Below are 18,227 nucleotides of genomic sequence, written 5' to 3'. Positions count from 1 at the left end.
TGACAAATGAGGACACTACCATTTGGAGAGGCTTAACAAACTGCTTAAGATCACACACTGAGTAGAAAGGATGCTGAGATTGGTTTCAGAGTCCAACTCGTCCTGATACTGCTGACCCTCTGCCAGACACTCCGCTGCCAGGGTAACCTCCCTGGCTGAGCAGAGTCACACGCTTAGTACCCATAGCTGTTCCTCAGTCTGAAGATAATTCCTAAGCCTCCTAATACAATCTGTTCTTGGTCAAAGTTCTTTTGAATCCTTCCTTGCTCTGTCCAGGCAGTGTTTTTCTTCCCATTTTGCTAAGTCTTTTGTTGAATGGCTCTACTTCAAAAGTCTCATTTTTAAAAAATTCCTGTCGTCTAAAAAATAACAAAAAAAAGAGGATAACCTCCAAATCCTTATCGTCTTTCTAAAATTTTTTACAGATTTAAGTGCTATCTGAAATAGAGGACCTTCATTCATATATGAATAAATGAAGCGATGTGTCACTTACTCAACATTCTGTTTTTACTTGTTTCTTTTTTACTTCCCAACTGTGCAGTGTACTTTTTTTATATCTAGATTGTAGCAGTCTTACCAGTCTTGGCAGAAGAGGACTATATATCCCAAAAGGAAAATTGAACCCTTTCTTGTTATTTGATTAAAATTCAGCTACTCTAAGCTTTGTTTCCAAGGATACTGTCTTTCCCTCCTGAAATGATGGTGGGTGCTAGAAAGTTCATGTATTTTTCCTTTAAGATAGACCTGTACATATGTTACATTTATAACTTATTCTAAGAATAATGCATATTATTAACTAAAAATGTTTAGAAAAATGAGAAATATAATTTTGTCCCTTATTTTTCTGTTTATTTTTATAAATTTAGAATAATATTGGTTCTACAGTGCTGACTTTAATATTTTATATGTAATATTTTAGTAAGAATTTTAAAAGAATATTAAAGGAAGAACCCTGTAAGAAAATATTAATTTTCCACATAAATTTAAAATTCTTAAAATAGAAAAAAAAATGTTGTTTATATGTAAAAAGACAAGTAAACATCAGAAAACATCTGAAATCTATAATTGGTAAAGGAATTGTAAACTAAATAGATAATGAGTTTGCACAAAGAAAGTAACAACCTAATTAAAAACAAGCAAAGATCACAGGCAATCAATCCATAATAGAACCATACTTCAACAATATTGCATATTTCTAATCTTTTAAATCCTTTTCAAGCTTAAAAAATTTATTATTATTTAATTTGTGATTCTCTGATTATTATTATTAGGTCACCTTTTAATATAACCCTTACAAAAAAGAATTACAGCAATAAATGGAATTTCTGAATAAATGCAGAAAAACTGTCAATAACTTTTAGTTATACTGTAGGGGTGGCTAACTGCTTGCTGCTTACTAGTCTGAAAAATTTTTTGATGTCAAGGACCATTCTTTATTGTCTTCAGCATCTGGTCCAGAGAATAAGGATTATATATAGATTCAGCACTTATTTTTGAAAGAAAATGCAATATATATAAACCAGTATAATATACAAACAAAAATAAAATTGTCATTGAACTTTTGAAAATTTCCTTTTCATTAGTATTATATAAAGTGTACATTTTAAAAAAAATCAGTTTGTAATAGTAGCAGGATGGAAATAGTTGCTGTTTTACTCTTTTCTCAAAGAATTTCATATTTCAATTTTAGCACATGACACATAAGGGTGTGATCAGCAATATATAGAAGTAAGACACAATCAACATGATCTTGCATAAGGTTTAGCTAATAAGATTTTTTACTAAATCATTATAAGTAATCTGTAAAAGGAGACTTGGGAATAAAACAGTTATGAAATAAAACAGAGTAATAAAAGTATACTTGGAGAGACAATGACCAGAATTAATTTACAAGTGGAATAAATTTTAGCCAACGAAGCAAAAGGAAGGAACTAAAGATGAGGAAGTAATGAGTTGTATAATTTTGGCATCTATTCTCCTAAACAGACTCATTCAGCACATTCATGTCTCTTTAGGCCTAGGTCCTGGGGTCACAGCTGTTCTTAGAAGCCATGTGGGTGGGACCTGGGAGAGGACCCAAATATGACAGCATTAGCTGACGTATTGTTACCTCTATGTCAAAGGTGATAGCCACAACCAAGGTGCTACCATATGTTGCTGCAGCTTTCCTAGGAAATTGGTGATTAATTTTAGTATAATTTTGAAACAAAGTATAACTCCTCACTTATTTCACTGTGGTTGCTTATAGTGACTTTTTCCAAAAAAGTATGAAAGGAGAGAAAAAGTAATTTTAAAGTGGAGAAACTTGAAAAACTATGTTAGCTATTAGTTAATCAAGGTTAACATCAAATGTGGTAAGTTGTGTTGATAGTATGTACCCTTGATGTGATGTGAGAAAAATTGCATTTTAACCCCGTGTTCTTCTTAATTCCAGTATAACCTTGAAGAAACTAACAAACAAATCTCAATTTGGTGATTAAAAAATATCTGACTAATATACTCTTCAAAATGGTCAGTGTCATCAAACACAAAGAAATAGAGGGTAGTCTTGCTGCTGAAATGAAGGTTAATTGAGACATTGTTTTAAAAATAAAAATTTGAAAACTGTGAAAACAAATAAAATTTAAAATAAAAACTCAAACTTGCACTCACTCCTATGAATAGGGAATTGCTAGCAATTTCACAGTTGTGTTTAGTTGTTTTATCTAACATCTGAATTTAATTTTTATTTGTTAGGAAACTGTCTTTAAATGTCACAAGTGTCATTAGTAAATTAGCTTTTTGCAACAAAGTCATATTTTCTGTTACTATATAGGATTCTGAAAAACAACATATATTTTACTTAAACTGGCCATTGTTTATTTTTTCTTTATAAGTAAAGCACACGTAGAAGTCTAATGTTCTGAGTAAGTCTTGTGTTAATAAATATTAAACCAAATGTATTCAAGGCATTTTTTAAAGAAAGAAACTTCTCATACAAGTTCTTACTCTCACTGGGCCTCTGGGTGTACTAAAAACACTCCCTAATGAAAACTTGCAAAGTTTCTTTTTCATTCTGCAGCGTTATGTGGAAGAGCCATTAATCAGACCACTGTTGCTTTAGTTGCGTGCACTGGCCACAGTGTAATTTATCATTGCGAGCCTGTGCTGTGGTCCCTTTTCCTGTTGTTTTGTAGATGTTTCCTTGCCTGTGACAGAATGGTGATTGATTTCTTACTTAGCCTAGTGTAAAAGTGGCAGTGGTTTTATTGCCAATGCTTTGGTGTTTTGTTTTGTTTTGATTTTTGGACGATATTGAGAAGGAACACAAGCTTGGAAAAACATTATTTGGTTGAAAATGTTAAAAAAAATCAGAATAATAATTTGTGATATAAATTATTATTATATTTCATCATTGTTCTTGAAATTCAACTCCTCTATTAGAAAGCCAAATGACTATTTCTATACACCCGTTATTCTGGGTATGTTTAACATAGACAGAACATAGGATACAGATATATCCCATTAGATGTATTGATTATCCAAAACCACATACAATTGTGGTTAATAACTTTTTTTCTTATGAAGTGTATATTTTGAAAGGAAGATTTTAGAGCTCATTTGTCATTTGGGAAGATAAGTTGGAACTAAAAACAAAGTTAATGAACAAAATCATTTGATCAAAACATAATGCGTAATGAATTAAAATCAAACAATGTGACAATAGAAGTTAGAACAAGTTCTTGACATGATCTTGTGATTAAAAGATAATAGGTTTAAAAGTACAAAGTAGTATTTTGGGATGATAAAAAGGACATATTTGAAGCTAACAAAATACACAAATAATTATGCTCCCCAAATTTTGTTAATGAAATTAATCAACATAATACTATGCCATGGAAACACAGACTTCCAAGATCTCTAGGACTGGAAAAGAACCCCAAGATTAACCACTGCATTAGCTCATGCAGGGCTTGAGGCATGGCTATCTAGTCTTTTTTTAATTCTTTCACTGAAAAGATTGGTCATTTGTCTACCAGTAGTTCTTTTATCATGAACAACATGATGGAAATAAATTCATTATATTAAAATCTGTCTCCTTGCAATTTCCATCAGTTTTTCCTGGTTCTGACTCAAGTAGCTAAATCATACAGCCACAACACAGTGAAGATCAATCATAGGAACTAATGTGTACATTGCTGGCTATTTGTTTCTCTTTTCTTTCTTTCTTGAAACACAGCCTTGATTGTATCATTTCTCAATGAAGACATTTCCAATGGCTGCTCCATTGCCTACAGAATGAAGTTCAGTTTCTTATTCACCATTGTTAGTGATCAATTTTTATTCCAAGCATCAGCATTATTTTTTATTGCTGTCTACCCTAAAAGATTTTTGTTTCTCTCTTGTATGTTAATTATTTACATATATGTCAGTTTTTTCTTAGTCTACTGTGACATTTTGAGAATGGAATTTCTGCTTGATATAATTTTGCATTACTTCAATCTTTTTTTTTTTTTTTTTTTTTTTTTTTTTTTTTTTTTTTTATTTTATAATTTTATTTTTTTAATGGGGTGACATCAATAAATCAGGATACATATATTCAAAGATAACAAGTCCAGGTTATCTTGTCGTTCAATTATGTTGCATACCCACCACCCAAAGTCAGATTGTCCTCTGTCACCTTCTAGCTTGTTTTCTTTGTGCCCCTCCCACCCCCTATCCCTCTCCCATTCCCCCCTCCCCCCCGTAACCACCACACTCTTATCAATGTCTCTTAGTTTCACTATAATGTCCCACCTACGTATGGAATAATACAGTTCCTGTTTTTTTCTGATTTACTTATTTCGCTTCGTATCATGTTATCAAGATCCCACCATTTTGCTGTAAATGTTCCGATGTCATCATTTCTTATGGCTGAGTAGTATTCCATAGTGTATATGTGCCACATCTTCTTTATCCAGTCATCTATTGATGGGCTTTTTGGTTGTTTCCATGTCCTGGCCACTGTGAACAATGCTGCAATAAACATGGGGCTGCATGTGTCTTTACGTATCAATGTTTCTGAGTTTTGGGGATATATACCCAGTAGAGGGATTGCTGGGTCATAAGGTAGTTCTATTTTCAGTTTTTTGAGGAACCACCATACTTTCTTCCATAATGGTTGTACTACTTTACATTCCCACCAACAGTGTATGAGGGTTCCTTTTTCTCCACAGCCTCTCCAACATTTGCTATTACCTGACTTGCTAATAACAGCTAATCGAACAGGTGTGAGGTGGTATCTCATTGCCGTTTTGATTTGCATTTCTCTAATAGCTAAAGAAGATGAGCATCTTTTCATATATCTGTTGGCCATTTGTATTTCTTCCTGGGAGAAGTGTCTATTCATATCCTCTTCCCATTTTTTTATTGGATTGTTTGTTTGTTTGTTGTTGAGTTTTATGAGTTCTTTGTATATTTTGGATATTAGGCCCTTATCTGAGCTGTTGTTTGAAAATATCATTTCCCATTTAGTTGGCTTTCTGTTTATTTTGTTATCAGTTTCCCTTGCTGAGTAAAAACTTCTTAGTCTGATGTAGTCCCATTCATTAATTTTTGCCCTCACTTCTCTTGCCATTGGAGTCAAATTCATAAAATGCTCTTTAAAACCCAGGTCCATGAGTTGAGTACCTATGTCTTCTTCTATGTACTTAATTGTTTCAGGTCTTATGTTTAGATCTTTGATCCATTTTGAGTTAATTTTTGTACAGGGGGAGAGACTGTAGTCCAGTTTCATTCTTTTGCATGTGGCTTTCCAGTTTTCCCAGCACCATTTATTGAAGAGGCTTTCTTTTCTCCATTGTGTGTTGTTGGCCCCTTTATCAAAAATTATTTGACTATATATATGTGGTTTTATTTCTGGACTTTCTATTCTGTTCCATTGGTCTGAGTGTCTATTTTTCTGCCAATACCATGCTGTTTTGATTGTCGTGGCCCTATAATAGAGTTTGAAGTCAGGTATTGTTATGCCCCCAGCTTCATTCTTTTTCTTTAGGATTGCTTTGGCTATTCGGGGTCTTTTATAGTTCCATATAAATCTGATGATTTTTTGCTCTATTTCTTTAAAAAATGTCATTGGAATTTTGATGGGAATTGCATTAAATTTGTATATTGCTTTGGGTAATATAGCCATCTTGATTATATTTATTCTTCCTAGCCAAGAACAAGGTATATTCTTCCATCTCATTATATCTTTTTCGATTTCCCTTAACAATGGTTTATAGTTTTCATTATATAAGTCCTTTACATTCTTTGTTATGTTTATTCCTAAGTATTTTATTTTTTTTGTTGCAATCGTGAAGGGGATTATTCTTTTGAGTTCCTTCTCAGTTGTTTCATTGTTGGCATATAGAAAGGCTATTGACTTCTGTATGTTAATTTTGTATCCTGCGACCTTACTGTATTGGCTTATTGTTTCTAGTAGTCTTTTTGTGGATTCTTTGGGGTTTTCGATGTATAGGATCATATCATCTGCAAAAAGTGATACCTTTACTTCTTCTTTTCCGATATGGATGCCTTTTATTTCTTTGTCTTGTCTGATTGCTCTGGCTAGAACCTCTAGTACCACATTAAATAAGAGTGGAGAGAGTGGACAACCCTGTCTTGTTCCTGATTTAAGGGGGAAAGCCTTCAGTTTAGTGCCATTTAATATGATGTTAGCCGATGGTTTATCATATATGGCCTTTATCATGTTGAGATATTTTCCTTCTATACCCATTTTGTTGAGAGTCTTAAACATAAAATTGTGTTGTATTTTATCAAAAGCCTTTTCTGCGTCCATTGATAAGATCATGTGGTTTTTGTTCTTTGTTTTGTTGATATGGTGTATTACATTAACCGTTTTGCGTATGTTGAACCATCCTTGAGATTCTGGGATGAATCCCACTTGATCATGATGTATTATTTTTTTAATATGTTGTTGTATTCGATTTGCTAGTATTTTGTTTAGTATTTTAGCATCTGTATTCATTAGAGATATTGGTCTGTAGTTTTCTTTTTTTGTGCCATCCTTGCCTGGTTTTGGTATGAGGGTTATGTTGGCCTCATAAAATGTGTTTGGAAGTATTGCTTCTTCTTCAATTTTTTGGAAGACTTTGAGTAGAATAGGAACCAAGTCTTCTTTGAATGTTTGATAAAATTCGCTGGTATAGCCGTCAGGGCCTGGACTTTTATTTTTGGGGAGGTTTTTAATGGTTTTTTCTATTTCTTCTCTACTGATAGGTCTGTTTAGGCTTTCTGCTTCTTCTTGACTCAGTCTAGGAAGGTTGTATTTTTCTAGGAATTTATCCATTTCTTCTAGGTTGTTGAATTTAGTGGCATAAAGTTTTTCATAGTATTCTACAATAATTCTTTGTATATCTACGGTGTCCGTGGTGATTTCTCCTCTTTCATTTTGGATTTTGTTTATATGAGTTCTTTCTCTTTTTTCCTTGGTAAGTCTTGCCAAGGGTTTGTCAATTTTGTTGATCTTTTCAAAGAACCAGCTCCTTGTTCTATTAATTTTTTCTATAGTTTTTCTGTTCTCTAATTCATTTATTTCTGCTCTGATTTTTATTATCTCCTTTCTTCGGCTGGTTTTGGGTTGTCTTTGTTCTTCTTTTTCTAGTTCCTTAAGGTGGGAAGTTAAGTGGTTCACTTGGGCTCTCTCTTGTTTGTTCATATATGCCTGAAGCGATATGAACTTCCCTCTTATCACTGCTTTTGCTGCATCCCATAGATTCTGATATGTCGTATTGTCATTTTCATTAGTCTGTATATATCTTTTGATCTCTGCACTTATTTCTTCTTTGACCCATTCATTTTTTAAAAGTATGTTGTTTAGTTTCCACATTTTTGTGGGATTTTTTTCCTCTTTTTTGCAGTTGAATTCTAGTTTCAAGGCTTTATGATCAGAAAATATGCTTGGTACAACTTCAATTTTTCTGAATTTGCTGATATTGTTTTTGTGGCCCAACATATGGTCAATTCTTGAGAATGATTCATGTACACTGGAGAAAAATGTATACTCAGTCACTTTGGGATGAAATGTCCTGTAGATGTCTATCATATCCAGGTGCTCTAGTGTTTTGTTTAAGGCCATTATGTCTTTGTTGATTCTCTGTTTGGATGACCGATCTAGAGCCGTCAGCGGTGTATTGAGGTCTCCAAGTATGATTGTATTTTTGTCAGTTTTTGTTTTAAGATCAATAAGTAGCTGTCTTATATATTTTGGTGCTCCTTGGTTTGGTGCATATATATTAAGAATTGTTATGTCTTCTTGATTCAGTGTCCCCTTAGCCATTATGAAATGGCCATTTTTGTCTCTAAGTACTTTTCCTGTCTTGTAGTCAGCATTATCCGATATGAGTATTGCTACACCTGCTTTTTTTTGGATGTTATTTGCTTGGAGTATTGTTTTCCAGCCTTTCACTTTGAATTTGTTTTTATCCTTGTTACTTAGATGAGTTTCCTGTAGGCAGCATACAGTTGGATTTTCTTTTTTAATCCATTCTGCTACTCTGTGCCTTTTTATTGGTGAGTTTAATCCATTTACATTTAGTGTAATTATTGATACTTGTGAGTTCCCTATTGCCATTTTATATCTTGCTTTCTGTTAGTTTTGTGTCTTGTTTGATCCTTCTCTTTCGTTTTTCTATCTTTTGTTTTTATTTGGTTGTATTCCATACATCTTTCCTCTGTTGCTATCTTTTTTATCTCATGTGCTTCTGTGGTGGTTTTTTCAATGGTGGTTACCTTTGAGTAATGAAAAGGGTCCCTACCCTGTTCATTGTAGCGAACTATTTTGTGAGTACTTTTGCACTCCATCGTCCTTTGCTACTGTTAATCTCCGTCTTCTCCCCCTCTTTCTTTTTGTTGTTGTCACAGTTTAAATTTGGTTTTATTGTGTTCTTCTTGGAGCTTTTACTTGTGGCTCTGTTTTTTTTTGTTCTTTGTATCTGATTGGAGAACCCCCTTTAGTGATTCCTGGAGTGGGGGTTTTCTGATGATAAATTCCCTCATCTTTTCTGTATCTGTGAATGTTTTTATTTCTCCTTCGTATTTGAAGGATAGCTTTGATGGGTATAGTATTCGTGGCTGAAAGTTCCTCTCTTTCAGGACTTTAAATATTGGGGTCCACTCTCTTCTAGCTTGTAGAGTTTCTGCTGAGAAATCTGATGATAATCTAATGGGCCTTCCTTTATATGTTGTATTCTTCTTTTCCCTGGCTGCCTTGAGAATTTTTTCTTTGCTGTTGGTTTGTGTCAATTTCATTATGATATGCCTTGGAGTAGGTTTGTTGGGGTTAAGAAAACTTGGAGTTCTGTTTGCTTCTTGAACTTGAGGCTTTAGTTCTTTCCACAGGCTTGGGAAGTTCTCATCAATTATTTGTTTAAGTATGTTCTCCATTCCATTTTCTCTCTCTTCTCCCTCTGATATACCTATTATTCTTATGTTATTCTTTTTGATGGAGTCAGATAATTCTTGTAGGGCTATCTCATTTTTTTTTAATTTTTGAGTCTCTTTCTTCTTCTCTCTGTTGTGCCTCAAGTTGCTTGTCTTCTATTTCACTAATCCTCTCTTCTATCTGACCTGTTCTATTAGCTAAGCTTGTTACTTCGTTTTTCAGCTCGTGAATTGAGTTTTTCATCTCTGTTTGATTTGTTTTTATAGTTTCAATTTCCTTGGACATATATTCTTTGTGTTCATGGAGTTGTTTTCTGAGCTCCCTATATTGCCTTTCTGTGTTTTCTTGTATATCTCGGAGGATTTTTAGGATTTCTATCTTGAATTCTCTGTCATTTAGCTCCAAGGTTTCCAATATATTAAATTTTTTCTCCATAGATTTTTCCTCATCTAGCTGTGTTACCTCTCTTTCTTTTGTATCCATGATATTCGATTTTCTCTTCCTTAATGGCATCTGAGGGTGGTTTTGTTGATAGTATTAATGAGATTTAATAAAGAATAAAAAGTTAAAAAAAATAAAAAAATAACAAATCAAAAAGAGTTGTTTTTTTAAAAAAAATTAATAATGAAATAAAGAAAAATAAAATAAAATAAAAATTTTTTAAAAAAGGAAATTATTCCCCCCCTCTTTTTTTCCTCTCCTCTCCTCTCCCCTCTTTCTTGAGAAAATCTTGTGGTGGACTGTGAGTTATAACAAACAATGCCTGTGATGGAGGGCCTGAATTGGGGAAAAGTAATAAAGGGGCAAAAAAGAGAGAAAGAAAAAAAAAAAAAAAAAAGAAAAAAAAAAAAAAAGAAAAAAGAAAAAAAAAGAGCGTATGGACCCACAAAAAGCAAATAAGGAAAAAATTTGGGTCAAGAATAAAATGATTTGCTTTTAGGTGTTGGTTTTCTAAGAGTTATGATGAGAGGAATAAGAGGAAAATGGAAAAATGGGGGGACAAATTAAAAACTTACTATTGTATTTAGTGGAACAAGAACTAGATAATATGGAGAGCCAGGGATGAGAGCACTGCTAGTGCGTTAAAAAGGTGAAGTAAAAACCCCCCAAAATGCCACAAACATAGGTTTGAGTCCCAGATAAGATAATTTGTTTGTTATTGAGGTTTGAATGAGAGGAGATGTAAAGGAGAAAGGAAGAAACTAATATAGAGGGAGAAAAGAAAGAGAGAGAGAGAAAAAAAGAGGGAACCACTAAAAGAAGAAAAAAGAAAGGAGAGAGAGAGAGAGAGAGTTAAGGGTTTTGGAGTGCAACCCTCATAGAGAGAAAGGAAGAGAAGAGAAATGATAATGGGAGATGTAACACTTATGGGTAGTGTAGTTCAGGGAGAAGAGAGAGTAAGACCGGTAGAGAGTTAATCGGCCAAATTGGAGGAGGAAAAAAAAAGTCTCAAGAATGAAGATAAGAGAAACAAACGAACAAATATAATAAAATGGGATAGGTTATAAAGTCTGCAGATTATTCTTGATTTTGAGAGGTTATCTTCTTGCTTTTTCTTTTCTCTCCCTCTTCCTGGTCGGTGACTCTGTACCCCGGGTTCTGCCCCTTTGGCACGCTCAGGTAGAGGTGTGCAGTTGATAAGTCTCTATGGCAATGTCATGTATTGTGCTTTATTCTCGTTGGGAGTCGAGGCTCATTAGCATTTATAGGCTCCGACAGTGAGAGAGTCCGTGTTCCTGGAGCCTTTCTCCTAGTCTTTCCTTCCTCAATTAGTAGCCTGATAGTCCAGGTATGGGGTTGCTGCTGCCTCTGCCTGGATAGTAAGAGGCTCAAATTGCTGGCAACTCCCCACTCTATTTCCACTCAGCACAGGGCTCTGGGTAAGGCTCAGTTAGTCAGAGCTGCTAGCATAATCAGGCGGGCTTTCCGCCCACTCGAAGACCTCTGGCTCTGCCACTCTATCCGGTAACACAAGCGGGCGCCCACTTCCGGGGCGCTTGGAGGAAACTCTCACTCACTGTCTGCAACCAGGATATCCGGCCAGCAGTCTCACGCTCTGAGTGAAACCCCCAACCGCAGGGAAAAGTTGCAGCGTTGGAATTGAGTCTCGCTCCGTCCCCGTGTGCGGCTTTTGCAAGGCGCTGGGGCGGCCCGAGATTCCGCTTTGGCCCACACAAAGGCCCCTGACTCTGCCCCTCTGTGCGATAACACGGGCGCGCACTGCCGAGGCACTCGGAGGAATCGCTCACTCCTTATCTGCGCGCGCAAACCCGGATATGAGGCCGGCCGCGGTTCCCTCTGAGTGAAACAGCCTCTAGCACGGAAAATCTCCACCGTTGGGATTAGTTCTCACTCCCTCCCATGCGTGGCTTTCCCAGGGCGCTGGGGCTGCCCAGAGACTCTGCCCTCAGCCCACAGAAAGGCCTCTCACCCTGCCTCTCCGTGGGGCAACACGGGCACCCACTTCCGCGGCTTAGGAAGAAATCTCTCTTCCACTAACTGCGCACCGACCAGGAGACCGGGTAAAATGGCCGCTCCGCTTGTCTTTCTTTGTTTGGGTTTGGCGCGAGTGTTAGCTTGTATTGCCCGGGTTGCCACAGGATCAGATTTTCCTCGGCTTGGATCTCTGAGCCACAGCCTGGTTCGGCCGTTTTTGCTGCGGCGGCCTGGATCTATTCACCCCCTTTGCCCGCCTCAGTTTCTATATTCACAGTTACCAGAAAAAGCCGCCCTGTTTAGGTTAGTGAGGAAGGCGGAGCATTTCTTACTCCCTATTTCCTTCGGGGTTTGGTTATATATTTAGCCAATTTTTCACTCAATCATACCTTTGGGTGTATTGCGAAGAATCTGGAAGCTCCAAGTATAGGTTTTTCTGTTTCTGGTTGAAGATCTTGTTGAGTTTTGGGGGAGATTTATCGGTATCGCTTCCTACTCCGCCATTACTCTGACGTCATCTTCAATCTTAATCTTAAATGACACAGTGTAGCTACTCGATAATATAAGAATAAATCATGGCATCAAAAAATAGACATGCTTCAGATGGCTTTGATCAGAACAGAACACAATAGAACCCTGCCTTCTCTTGTTCTTGATACCCAATTCTCTTAACACAGCCTAAAGCTATCTTTACTATTTTAGCAACTAAGTCCTGCTGCAAGTTCATTCTGACCTTGCAGTCAACTCTAACTGCCAAATCCTTTCACATGAATTGCTGCTAATCCAGTATGTGTGAGGTTAATTTTTTTAACAGAAATGTAGAACTTCTTGTTTCTAGCTTTTTGATTTCTCCTTGTTTTTTCTGGCCCATACTGTCAGCCTGTTGAGAATATTCTGAGTTTTGATTTCAACATATCCCCTATTAACTCTCTCTTCTAGTCTTATATCATCTACAACATCAATAATCAGTTCTTTGCTTTCTTCATCCAAGTGTTATCGAAATGTTGAACACTTGCCTGGCCAAGGGTGGAGGCATGGGCACCACAGCAGAAAAGACATCTTTCCAGATGGCAGCAGTCCAGGTATCAATGCTTGTTTGGTACAGTCATTCATTCAGATATGACTATATATAATTACTATTACCAGGTCAGGAATGTTTCACCCTTTCCCAAATATCAGAATAAATTTTATTAAACGTCCTTCAGAAGTCACAGTGCACTACATAATAAATTGTAGTTTTCTGAATAACTACTTTTCAAAATTCTTGAAAGTATTTTATGTATTAAATACCCATTGAGTTTGAGGTACCCTACTAGACATGGTACAAAATTTGCCTTTTAGAATAGTATCAGTTCTAGACATTATTGTCCTGGTTTAAAAGATAAGAAAACTCATTTTTTTTTTTCCAGAATGGTGAATACTTATCAGAGATTTTATGGCTAGCAAATGTCAAGACCAGGTTTCTAACATATCTATCTTTAACTCTTTTTTCTGCCTCAATACTCATATCCAATTTATGCCAGGCCTACTTCCAATATCTATATCCCAAGTTCAATCTCTCTTATTTTCCTCATGACAATATTCTGGTTCTAGAGAACCATTATATCTTCCCCGGATCCTGCAATAATTTACCATCTTGTTTCTCTGTTTTTATTATTCACTCCATATAGTCAATTTTCTACAGACTAATTAAAAATTGTATTTAATCTTAACTCAGATTATGTCATTCTTCCACTTAAATACACTCCAATGGCTTCCTACTGTACTAGCAAAAAATTTAAACCTGTTTTTATACTCTATATGTCCCTAAAAAATTAGACCTCTGATTATCCTTTGACTCATTGCTACATTGCTTTCCATTTCTCACACTGTAGTCATACTGGGTCTTATTGACATTCCTTAGATATCACTAAGCTTAATTCTTCTTTCTAGAAAGTACTCCTGGCATATACTTGTGCGGCCAATTCTACCATATATCAAGGATGAACTCAAATGTTGCCTCTTCAGAGAAGACTTTTCTTATTTCCCTATCTGTCAGTTTACTGTCAGTTGTTCTATGTTATTTTGGTCTGTGTTATTTTATTTATTTTTTATGTATTTAGTTAAAATTATTATATTTATTGATTTTTTAAATAAAAACATCTTCCTTTCTTAAATGTAAGCCACATTAAAGTGGGAAATTGTATTGTATTTTTCTTTTTCTTTTTTTTTTTTTTCATTTTTCTGAAGCTGGAAACGGGGAGAGACAGACAGACTCCCGCATGTGCCCGACCGGGATCCACCCGGCACGCCCACCAGGGGCGACGCTCTGCCCACCAGGGGGCGATGCTCTGCCCATCCTGGGCGTCGCCATGTTGCGACCAGAGCCACTCTAGCGCCTGAGGCAGAGGCCACAGAGCCATCCCCAGCGCCCGGGCCATCTTTGCTCCAATGGAGCCTTGGCTGCGGGAGGGGAAGAGAGAGACAGAGAGGAAAGCGTGGGCGGAGGGGTGGAGAAGCAAATGGGCGCTTCTCCTGTGTGCCCTGGCCGGGAATCGAACCCGGGTCCTCCACACGCTAGGCCGACGCTCTACCGCTGAGCCAACCGGCCAGGGCCCTGTATTGTATTTTTCACTGCTATATTCCCCCAAACAGAGCTGATAGCATTTTTTAATTTTTTCAAAAATATCAAGCATTTTCCTGGATATACATGTAGCAAGTTAGATTAGACATGAATGAGTAAATGGGTAATCAGTGGTCTAATTTTTTAGGGACATACAGACTATAAAAACAGAGCATCAGCCCCAGACAGGGTTGCTGGGTGGATCCTGGTCAGGGTGCATGCAGGAGTCTGTCTCACTATCTCTCTTCCTCTCACTTGGAAAAGAAGAAAAAATAAAAATAAAAATAAATAAATAAATAAATAAATAAGAAACTCTTGCATCCAGATAGCATGTAAATTATTCCGCTCCATTTTGAAAGCATTGTTGTATATCCACGAGATGGCTTTCTGTGTTTTTGAAATCTCAGAAGTTGTGCTCTTTAAAGATGTTAATAAATTTTAAATATAATTAACAGTCCATAACCCCTAACAGGAAAAGAAAAACACAAGCATTTATGTAGCATGAATAGATTACTTTTCACATGTGATTAAATGTAAGTTCAGAGATGGTAAATCACTTTGTCTAGATCAGCATTCTCAATCCCAGCACTATTGACATTTGCAGCCAGATAGTGTTTGTGGTAGGAGAATTTCCTGTGTATTGTAAGATGTTTAGTAGATTCCTCTGGCCTCTATCCACTAAAAACATAGCACACTACCATTTGTGAGAAGCAGAAATCTGTCCATCATTGTCAAATATCCTCCGTGGAACTAAATTTCCTAGTAGTTGATAGAGCAGTGACCAAATGATCTTTTATCTGTTTATTAGTGGGAAATGAACTGCACCTCTTTACGTTATCCCTGAACATGAAATACATTTGATGCACTTCACACATACAGAAACAGAGAGAATACTTTTTAGAGACACTAATGCAGATATCTGAAAATAATGGCATAGTGCTATAGACAAAGGCTGATGCTCAGTAACTGCTAAAGTCCTGGATCCAAGTGTGTGTGTGTGTGTGTGTGTGTGTGTGTGTGTGTGTGTGTGTGTGTTGACTAAATAAACAATAGAATGGTATCTCTAAATAAATTATTTAAAGCTTTGTATGTTCAGTCCAATGACAAGTTAGATTCTCCCCCCAAATTAAAAGAATATATTTATATTTCCAGTCTGTAGTGAAGTAGAATATGAACGAATCACTGGAGAGAATGCAATGACCAGACCGCTCAGCCCAGCCAAATAAACACTTTTATTTCCTCTCCTTTTCTAAAACAAACACAACTCAACCAAAAGTTTATCTTTTCTTCATTTGGAATTCTATTGTGGTGCTCACATCACACAGAAAAAGTGAAATGTTAGTGAACAAGCATGCCTCAGTAGGGGAACATAAGGCATTTATTACAAACGAATTCCAAATAATTAGTGGAGGAGATCATGAAATGTTCAGAGGGGGAAAAAGGGCTGAATTTCAAACAGGAGGGGGTCTGAGTCATTAATGGGTAATCTGCACGACTTTTGTTAATCCCCTGGGGCTCCTGTTACAGGTGGTTCATATTTCTAAGCAATGAAGTATGTAAGATGAATGGAAAATTTCTCCTTAACATTTTCCACTACCCAGCCTGAGTCTGAAAAACCCTATACCAGATCAGGCAGCTGGTTTATTATAAGTTCTAATTCAGAGATGGATCACCACTCAGTATTCCCACCCCTTGCTGCTCACCAGAGATTTTCCTTTCTCCATTTCCCTGGTGTAGAATTTCTTTCAGAGAAAGTTTGCAGTTAATTTTTAATATAGACTAGACGTGTTATTTGGAAGTGTTATTCAAAGTGTTATTTAAAAGACTGGAGCCCTTAAGTCAATGTTCATATTTATTAGGTCTGAGAAGGAGATTTTGTATTTTAATAGAAAAAAAGTTATGTATCTACATTTTACACATAAAATGGCTCTAATGTCTGCCAGTAGTTGCAGTAGAGATTAGTTATAAAAATATGGATTATTTTCTTATATTATCTGAGTTTAAAAGGTGAACTTATCAACAGATATAAAAAGTGAACTGCAAAAAGTATTGTAGTAAAATAAACTTCTAATTTTATTCAAAAAATTGTAAAAATAAAAGTTTAGATAAGGTAGATTGACAAATGTGCAAATATAAGAGAAGCAAAAGCCAAAACAAACCAAAACACAAGTGGTGTTTTGCCTGCCTACAAACTAGGGAAAGAAAATATTACATTGGCACTTTTATCTTTCATGTTTAAACTATGCTCATATTTATTCCTGTGAGCTTCTAACACAGTCTCTGATTCTAGCAGAGTTGGTCTTCTTAGTTCATTAAAATTCAAGATTTCTTTCTCTCCCTGTGCCTTCTTACTTCTGATTCCTTCTTTCCAGAATAGATCTCATTCTCCTTTCCACACAACTTATCCTGTACTATTTTCCTGATATTAATTAATCAAAATCTATTTCTTTCAGTTTCTGAATATATTTAGATCTATGGCTTTGCTCTCTTCTCTAGAGACTTAAATGAGGGACAGCCTTGGCCATAAGCCTGGAATCATTAAAGGAGACCTCAAGGAGCTGAGATGTAAATTGAGCTTTAAAGATATATGCAGTATTTTATAGGAAAGGAAGAATAGAAGTGGCATTGATGTGACTGTTCTTTATGTTGTTTGCCCCTCTCTTTCGGTAACATTAAACTTTTTTTAGCATTTCATTAAAAACTTGGGAAATGCAATCAGGGCCTCTTAGTGCTGTTAAATATGATTGTGGTGAAATTCATGAAATCTTACCTCTACCTCCAATCTCTTTCCTCTGATGATTCATTCTTTCCATTGCTACTAAAATTCTTTTGTAATATGCAAACAATATTATATCCATCCTCTGCCGTAAAGAGTCCATTGGCCCTCCTCTGCCTATAGAATAAACTCCAAACCCCTTAGCATGGCATATAATTAAGCTTGTTCATTATTTGACCCTACAGCCTTATTTTCTGCAGCCCCCCAGCTCATTTATGTACTCAAGGGCCATACCTGCAATTCCTCAAATGTATCCTGATATTTCACATATTTCCATAATAATAACTCATAATAATGCTGTTCTAAAGACACTAAGAAGGTTAACTCATTTAATTCCCCCCAAAATCCTTGAAGTCAATACTATTACCCCTGTTTTGCAAAGATGGAGGAACTGAAGCACAGACTAATTGAGTAACCTGTTAGAAGGTCACCCAAATAGCATGTGTTATAGTAGAGCTGGGATTTGAATCCAAGCAATCTGGTCCCAGCATTAGTGTTTTTCCTCTTCCTTCCACTCATGACTGCTTAATGGTTCAACTCAGTCTTCAAGATCTAGCTTTAGTTTCATTATTTTTATAAATTCAACTTTGACTCCTTGCTTCAAACAGAGTTAGCTACTGTCCTCTGGGCTACTACATTTTTAAAAATACATACTTCAAATATTATAATTATGATACTATAGTTCATTTAGTATAATTAATTATTATATAATTTTTTAATATTAATTCAGATCTGTTTCCAAATCTCTCTTTCTTTTTTTTTTTTTTTTTTGTATTTTTTCGAAGTGAGAAGTGAGGGGAGGCAGACAGACTCCTGCATGCACCCGACTGGGATCCACCTGGCATGCCCACCAGAGGACAATGCTTGGCCCATCTGGAGCATTGCTCCATTGCAACCAGAGCCATTTTAGCACCTGAGGCAGAGGCCATGGAGCCATCCATGGAGCCATCTTCGGCACCAGGGCCAACTTTTTGCTCCAATGGAGCTTTGGCTGAGGGAAGGGAAGAGAG

This window comes from Saccopteryx bilineata, chromosome 12, assembly GCF_036850765.1.
Source record: "Saccopteryx bilineata isolate mSacBil1 chromosome 12, mSacBil1_pri_phased_curated, whole genome shotgun sequence".
Lineage (NCBI taxonomy): Eukaryota > Metazoa > Chordata > Mammalia > Chiroptera > Emballonuridae > Saccopteryx > Saccopteryx bilineata.
The sequence above is the reverse complement of the archived record's forward strand: the minus strand, read 5'-3'. Positions refer to the sequence as shown.